The sequence below is a fragment of the Rutilus rutilus genome, assembly GCF_951802725.1.
Source record: "Rutilus rutilus genome assembly, chromosome: 17".
Taxonomy (NCBI): Eukaryota; Metazoa; Chordata; class Actinopteri; order Cypriniformes; family Leuciscidae; genus Rutilus; species Rutilus rutilus.
The window spans coordinates 7829332-7838652 of NC_140230.1; positions in this window are offsets into that span (position 1 = coordinate 7829332).

Here is a 9321-nt window from a genome sequence, read left to right on the forward strand (position 1 = left end):
ATTGTGGGAAAACTTTAATTAAAAGCTTGTCAGTACAATTTCACCTGGCCGAAACAACCCCTCCTGACTCCCGTCTGCGGCGGGACGGCTTGGGAATGCAGCTGAATCTGGGGAATGCAATACAGGCAGAACTGAGTTTGAGTTTGATAACAGCACTCGCAACTACAGTTCAAGACAACATGCAAGTCAACTTTTTTTTTACTATTTATTATAAATTATTTATTATGTGTTTTTTAGTGTTTTTATTATATATTTTTGTATTGTATTTTTTAACCAAAATAACTTCCAACAACACCTTGCAACAACACCTCTTCTCTTTGCTGATTACGTGTTTACTGGGGTGAGGGCGGGACAACCTGTCACTCAAATATGACTGTCCAATAGTCAAGTCAAGTCACCTTCATTTATATAGCGCTTTTAACAATGCAGAATTTTTCAAAGCAACTTTACAGTGATAACAGGAAAATAATGCAACAAAGTTTGTTTCTAGAAGAAAATAGTGTCATAGTCCAGACTTTTACAGTTCTCCTCTGGCCAACGGACGTACAGTGTATGATTATGATTCAGGCAGCATTACAGGTCAGGAACATTCAGAATATTTCAATAGCAAACCACAACCAACCATCCAATCAATTCCCCATGGACAAAATCAAGTCCCACCCTACATTTTTTCTTGTTTGAGAATCCGTTTCACTTGGATATACGTCACAACTGGGAAGAAAATAACTATTGCGACTTCCGTTACATGACCGCTTTAAAGAAGCTCTTAGCTCAGGCTGTTTGCTGCTCGTGACCGAACTCTCACCCTGTGGCTGCTTTCCAAACACATCTTTTATCCTCATTCATATTTCAGTTTTGTGATCTGTATCTATTGTGGAGCTGAAATGTGAGTCTCAAAAAGCTACAAAAGGATTCTGTCTTCACGGCATGCACAGCCAAGTCGGCAGGGACCCACATACACGCATATCGACAGCATGATGATTTGGAGTTTGGAGACAGATGAAACATAAGAGAGTAAGTGTGTTGGTCAAAAATATTACAATCAGATACAGTATGAGGAGCAGGACATGGACAATAAAAAGGATGTCTCTCAATCCACTCTAGTTCCCAATGACATGAATCATGTATGTCAGACTGAAAAGTGTCTCTTGCCATGGACAAGAATAAAGCATGTAGTGCCACATTTAGCAGCAGAGCACACAATAGCAGTTAGCGGAATAGCTAGATAGACTTTAGATAGCTTGCTATAGATAGAGAGGTGTTTCCTCAAACAATTGAGGCCTGTCACCAAGTAAGGGGAGTAGAGACAGTTTATAAACTTGCTTCTAACAGGTCGTGTTATATTAAAACAATAACCAAAATTATGTTCAGTCATGATTTAAGTTTATAAATGTAAGTTTACTTGTTCACCTAACATTACCGTTCAAAGGTTTGGGGTCTGTGTGATTTTTATTTATTTTTTGGAAAGAAATTAATTCTTTCATTAAATCTATCAAAAAATACATTTATAATCTTACAAAAGATTTAGATTTCTTCTGAACTTTCTTGTTTTCACCATTGATAATAATCAGAAATGTTTGTTGAGCAGAAAATCTTCTGAAGGATCATGTGACACTGAAGACTGGAGTAATGATGCTGAAAAATCAGGTTTGATCACAGGAATAAATTACATTTTACAATATAGTACAATAGAAAACATTGTAAAATTTGTAATAATATTTCACAATATTACCATTTACTGTATTTTTTTATCAAATAAATGCACATTGACTTGCTGTACATTATTTCACTACATTCATTCACATACACAATTAACAAAAACATCATCACCCCCTAACAATTCAACTCATGCACAATAAAAAAAAAAACAAAACAAAAAAAAAACAAGTGTACTGCAGGTTGCAAAGTAGTATGTGATGTCAAAGTATGTCATTGTTTTGTTTTGCAGGGGTATTTGTTCATTTTAAGGGATTGAATTGCTCAGATTTTTACACTGTTATTACAGAATTTGTTTAAATGCTAAACTTTTAAATGATTATTTTGTTTTAAAATGACTGCAGCAAAATAATTGTGCATACATCAGGTTTAATCAAATGCATGATGTGCATAATGACAGATGTAAGCCTTTAATATTTCACTGGAACTGTTGGGGCCCAGAGGGGTATGCTGGGAACTTCCTAACGTTTATGAGATGTGAGGGTCTCTCTCTCAGGAATTAGCCTCATGGCCTCTCTGTCATATGACCTTAGTTATTGCTGGATGCATCTGGGCATGTCTTACTGGATCTGATTAGGTGCAAATGAAACCTTCATCCATTGTCAGAGCATATTAAAGAAACGAGAGGAAGAGCGCCTTTGTTCTAGACTTTACAGTCTCTACATATTTACAATACAGCTGAACTACAGCACTGCTATAGGACAGAAAGCATGACTCCTCTTTTCTCATAAGTTTACATATCCTTTGCAAATGTTTTTAAAGGATTAAAAAAATAAATAAAAATTAAATAAGATAATTTTTTTTTGTTAAGAACCCGAATAACACATATTGACATATTTCAAGAGAAAATAGTAACTGAAATTGCATATTCTGTTTTTATTTTGTGTGATTCCTTCTCTAGCATCAATGCCTGTTTGCAGTGTTTTGTGATAGTCGTGTACAGAGTTGTGGGTAACGCATTACAAATAATGCTTAATCAGATTACTTTTTCCAAGTAACCAGTAAAGTAACACAACAAAATATCTGTTACTATTTCAAACAAGTAACACAAGATACTTCGTTTTTTTGAGGCTTATTCATTTCACTTTTGGTGTGAGGGCCTTTAAATTTGCCAAAACTCTTTTTTTTTTTTTTTGTTATAAAAAAACTAACAAACAAGCCCATGTCAGAAAAAGTAATGCATTACTGTCCATAAAAAGTAACTAAGTAACAGAATTAGTTACTTTTTTAGAGAATACCGTAATATTGTAACGCATTACATTTAGTGGTAACTTTCCCCAACACTGGTCTTGTATAAGTCTGGCAACGTAAGATCTCAACATCATACATACACAGTGAGGAAGAACTGAATAGACATTTTATATAGAGCTTTTCCTGACACTCAAAGCGCTTTACATATGGAATCTCCTCAATAACCACCAGTGTGCAGCCTCCACCTGGATGATGTGACGGCAGCCATATTGCGCCAGAAAGCCCACATTACATCCGCTTATTGGTGGAGAAGAGAGAGTAATGAAGCCAATCAGTAGATATGGGGATGATTAGGAGGTCATGATGATGGAAGAGGCCAATGGGCAAATTTGGCCAGGGTGCTGGAGTTACCCCTACTCTTTTTTTTCAAAAGACATCCTGGGATTTTTTTCATGAGCACAGAGAGTCAGGGCCTCAGTTTAACATCTCATCTGAAGGACGGTGCTTTTTGACAGTATAGTGTCCCCATCACTATACTGGGGCTTTAGGACCCACACAGACCACAGGGTGAGCACACCCTGCTGGCCTTACTACTAAAACATATACAGCATTCAAGCCATCTTTGTCAAGAACAAAAATGGCTTCAAACAATCATGTCCAAGTTAATGGTTGAATCTGAAGTGTGCAAAATACTGAACAGTAGTTTTTTGTAAATTCAGGTATTATTGTGTCTTTATCACAAGTACACTGATCCTCCCTCACTGCTGCACTCCCTCATTCACAGTCTAGACTACAATTCCCAGCATTCCCCCTGCTCATCACTTGCACTCACTCAGCCATCATCTGCACCTGATCAGCACGCTCATCACCACAGTATTTAAGCACACACCTCAGTCACACACACGGTCCGGTCTCGTTTATGAGAAAAGGACTACTTTCCAACGTTCCAATGTGCCAAGGGTATGTTTCCATCTCCTTCATGTCTCTATCATCTCCAGTGTTGTCTACCTGTGTGTTTAAGGATTACCTGTCTACTCACCGTCAGAGTTACGAGGTGTGTGCATCCCCGGTCCCCGGTCCACGATCCACAATCTCCTTCATCACATGCAAAGACAGTAAACTTAAGTTATCACCCATTCATCATCACTATACTGCTAACACTCTGTTTTCCTCACCTGCAATTCCAATTACTCATTACTTTAATAAATATCTAATCATCAGTCTGAGATTCTATAACAGTCGTGTGGAATATATATATATCTTGCTTGCAATGCGTATATAAAATATGATAACTTTACAATAAGGTCCCATTAGTTCTAACAATCTGATCTAACAATGGAAAATTATTCTAAAGCATTTATCAATCTTTGTTCATGTTAAAAACAACGTTTACGAATACTAATGGGAAGAAGAGGAAATATTTAACATCACAGCACAATTGCAAGAACAAGTATCTGTTTTGGTCACTTGTGCAACAGACAAATCCACTCTGAGAATCACAGTCATGCTATTGACAGCCAACGAGCGATGGCATAAATACGACGCAAACACAAACAGAGGCAGTTGTGCCAGCCCAGTCTGTGTTCCCTGCCGTCAGTGACTTGAGCACATATGTGTTTTGCAATGCAGATCCCGGCCTGCGACTGGCAGCAGTAAATCCATTTGCTCGACTACGAGGGTCTCTCTGCCCAGGCTGGGAATTAGTGTTTGGGGAGGGGGATCTACCGGCTTCCACTGATAACGTGCTGGCTGAACTAGCCAAAGACTGTCTGCAGGCATGCATTAAGCATCTCGATGGCACTTACCAACCCCTTATTCTGCCTCAACCGTCTCTTCTCAGAAAGCATGGGCAAGGCTTTGATATGGAACTACGGAAAGCAGCTTTTGACTGATTGAGTGTTTTGGGGAGATACTGAACAGTCTGTGTGTGTGTGCATATTCGACATAATTTGTGGGCTTGTACTTTGGTGGAAAAAAAAAATGGAGTTGGAGGCAGACAGCAAGTAAAAAAATGGGAGGAAAAAAATAACTGTAATCATGAGATATCAGTCTTGTTGGTTTTAACAAATGCTTTTCTCATTGAAATTATCTAACACAATGTTTTCAATTTTTATTTTTTTATTTTTTTTATTTTTTTTATTCCTTAACATATAATCTGTTAATCATTACTGCATTTAGTTTTTATTTGATTGGCTGAAAAAATTATATATGGTTCACTCGCATTGCATCAGTTTCTTAGCTGACGATATGGGGTTCTCATAATACTGACGCCTGATTAGTTTACGTCTGTGAACCTGAACAGACAAATGGCCTTTCAGGCCACCAAAACGGGCAGGGCCGACTGCCTATATAAGTTGGCGCTGGATGCCATTTCCTCAAAATCTCTCTCCTTCAGCGCGAAGATCATCTCCTCACGGACTCAGAAGAAGACAAAAAAGAAGTCTTCCTACTCACCATAGAAAAAGCACCAGCAGCGGATTAATGACGCTAACAGCTCGGCAGATGAGAATGCAGTAGACAGCACTGCAGCTGAGAACAGCGCTGACAGCTTGGCGCTTCTCCCTTGCGGGAAAGCATATTTCCAAGTTTGTTTCAAAACACCGTGCCATGAGTGTGGCACATGCAGGGCTTCCCTGCACCTCGGTTGAGCACTTTGCCCACACCTAGCCACATTCAGAGATGGATTGTTCTGACTGAGAAAACATGAGTCTCATTTCGCTGCGCTCACGGACCGCTTTCTCTTAAGAATGTGACTCCGCTCCTTGTGCTCCACCGTTAACCGTGGAATTACAGGGCTGAGCGGACAGGACGAAGTGAGCTAACGCTGGCCTCACGCTATCCCAAAGTGCCTCACTCTCCCTACAGCGAGGGGATTCCTCTGTGCTCTTCTCCCGCAAAGACCAGGGCCCTCGTCGGGTGCAAGCAGTTTAGACTCTTTTAAAGGTTCAAAGGAAGAATTTGCCAATGATATTTGCAGCTATGGATACAGAGGAGTGGTCGGACTCCATGGAGGACTGGCCTGAACTTGTTGTGAGTTCGGTATAGAGTGGTTGGCCCCGGAAGTGCCTGCCCACAGCCATCAGTGAGTCCACCGCCAGGGACCTACCCCTTTCATTCATTTGCTTACCAGTTAGTGGCGCGCCCCCTACTCGGCCTGTATCCAATCTTCTGCTTCGCCCGCCCTCACCATTGTTGATGGCACCAAAAGCTTTCCACCGCCGACGGCGCTCTGGCGCTTCAACCCTCTAAGCCGCAGGGCCACTTCTGCCTTAACAGCCAGAGCCTATTCTGTGGCCTGTCAAGATGGATCCGCTCTCCAGAGCTGACAGGACACCAAGTCCAGGTCTGGTCGAACAGCATTACAGTGGTGGCCTTCATAAATCACCAGGGGGGACTCAGGTCACGACTGATGAGTAGCCTCCTTTTTTGGACACAACCTCTGCACAGGGTGCATGTGCCAGGCTCTCTGAACAAGGGAGTGGACATGCTGTCCCGAAATGAACTGTCTCCAGGAGAATGGAGGCTCCACCCCTAGACGGTGCAGGTGATTTGAAGTATCTTCAGGTGAGCAGAAGTAGACCCCTTGCCTCGAAAGAGAACTCCCATTGCTCAATGTTCTTCTCGAAGGAACAGGATGTGTTGGCCCACGACTGGCCCTGTTCAAGCCTGTATGCCTTCCCTCTGGAAGCTCTGCTCCCTCAGGTCATCAGTCGCATCAGGGAGGACAGATGCTCGGTCCTGCTAGTGGCCCCGCTCTGACAGAACCAGTTCTGGTTTCCAGGGATGGTGCAGCTGCTGACAGTAGCCCCTTGGCCAATTCCACTAAGGAAGGGCATCTTTCCCCAGCCAGTTGTGGAGCCTTCACTATGGTGGACTCACCCCATCTATGCTCAAAGTATATGTGATGGCCATTGTTGCTTACCATGCCCCAATCAGCTGGAAGAAACAACCTAATTGTGAAGTTCCTTTGGGGTGCCAGAGGGCTAATTCCGCCTCTCCCCCTTACAGTTCTGCCCTGGGATCTGTCCAGAGTCCTTAGGGCGCTTCGAGACTCTCCGTTTGAGTGGCTTCTGACTACTGAACTCCAACCCCTTTTGCTCAAGACTGCCCTGCTGCTAGACCAGCATCAGTCAAGCGAGTTGGTGACCTATAGATGCTCTTATTGGACTCGTCTTGATTTTGGACCTAATCACAGTACCATTCATGGCCTTCAGAGCCGAGGTCATAACGCTCCCTACACTTCCTGCTTTGAGGATGTGCAATTGTCACATCTAATCTGCCGGTCCAGGCCCTCAGAGTAAATATTAAGCGCTTGAGCCAGTTCCAGCAATCAGAGCAGCTGTTTATGTGCTTCAGAGGCCGCTCTAGGGGGCTGCCAGTCATGAAGCAGACACCATTTTGATGGATAGTGTAAGCAATAGCACAGGTTCCTTGGGATTATAGTGTCCTATCGGAGAAAAGGCTCAGTCCACCAGAGGAATGGCCTCCTCCTGGGCGTGGTCAAGTGGAGTGTCCATTGATGACATCTGTGGGGCAGCCGGCTTGTCCTCGCTGTCCACGTTTGCCAGGTTTAATAACTTAGACGTCCCTGCTCTTCAAGCACGGATTCTGCCTGTTTAAAGCTAGTCCCAGGCCCCTAAAATGGTCCTGCTGGGCTGGGATATCCTGTCTCAAAGAGCTCCAGCCTCCAGTCTGGGCATGCTATGATGGGTAAATTACAGCTTTGCCTCCATGTATTTTCTCCTGATTATAAGGATAAAATAGGGCCCTGACCCCAAGTGCTCTTAGGCTTGGCTCGCAGGACGGACTCCATTCTGTGCTCGTAGCATGGCAGCTGGCCATGCCGTGTGTCGAGTCGACGCTTGCCACTACTCAAACCGAAAGATTCTGAAGAAATGGCATCCAGTGCCGATGTTACGCAACTGCTCAGAGACAAGACGTTGAGATCCAAATGCAGCTTTATTAGGGTTAATCCAGACACGTAATCCAAGAAACAGGCAATGGTCGAAACACAGGTAAGCAGTCCAAACGAACAAACAAACAAACCAGGAAACACAGGCAGGGGTCAGAGGCAGGAGAATAATGCATGAAGTGCAGGCTCGGCAGGGCCGACGTGGAGATACTCAGACCTGGCCGGCATGACGTGAAGAGATTCAGGAATGGCGGCCATTTTAGGATATGGCCCTGGAACGGTGGTCGCGGCAAGACGAGACCCTGGGACGGTGGTCTCGGCGGAACGAGACTCTGTTCGGGCGGCCCTCTTGGCAGTACGTGCCCTCTTGGCAGTACGTGCTGACATCAGCGGTGGATCTGTCACGTAGGAAATAAGTCCTGGACACCCATAGACCGATCCGGTGGCAGGCTTTATGGGTGGCGTGACGTGAAGATTCTCAGGCTGGGCAGGCGTGACGTGAAGATCAGGCTGAGGGGATACTGCGGGTTCACGGAGCTCCTTCTCCTCCACGCCCACAGTAAACGATGAACCGCTCAACAACAGGGCCAGGTCTATATATTGTTCTAATGTCCCATGAGGATCATGGTCGGGCATCAATGACCGGAGCGGTTCAGATAATCCTCCGCGGAAAAAGATCATTAAGCACTCGGTGCTCATTAGCGTGAGATGTGCCAGTTCAATAAAATCTGCGACGTAGTCTTCGATGGACCGATTCCCCTGACGGAGACGCATAATTTGGATGTCTGGACACATGGTTGGCATGGCTGCTGGATCTCGGTGTGGCGAAGTTTTCTGTTACGGAACTGCTCAGAGACAAGACGTTGAGATTCAAATGCAGCTTTATTAGGGTTAATCCAGACACGTAATCCAAGAAACAGGCAATGGTCGAAACACAGGTAAGCAGTCCAAACGAACAAACAAACAAACCAGGAAACACAGGCAGGGGTCAGAGGCAGGAGAATAATCCGAGGAACAGGCAGGGGATCCAGGATCCAGGAACCGGGAAACGGGAAACGGGAAAACGGGAAACCATGAAGAAACGCTCAGGAGTGCAGTGTAACAACATACAAAACTTCGCAGAGAGTGAATGAGTGAACAGGGTACAAATAGGCTAGGGAGACTAACAGGGTGACGAGACACAGGTGAATGCAATCAGTGAAGATGAGTCCAGGCAGTGAATTATGGGAAATGTAGTGCATGGCTGATCGTGACAGCCGACTTATATGGGCTGTTGGCCCCACCTGTTTTGGAGGGCTGAAATTCGTCTGTGTAGGTGCACAGATGCGAACCAATCAGGCTTCAGTATTCGGAGAAACTGATTTTCCCATCCAGCCAGCTAAGAAACATATGACAAAAATATAAGATAACTTTATGATGAAACATAATTGATGATTGCATTTACAGGTGATTAAAAAAAAAACTGGTTAATTTCCCTATACAGTAAGTGTGCTTCCAGTTTT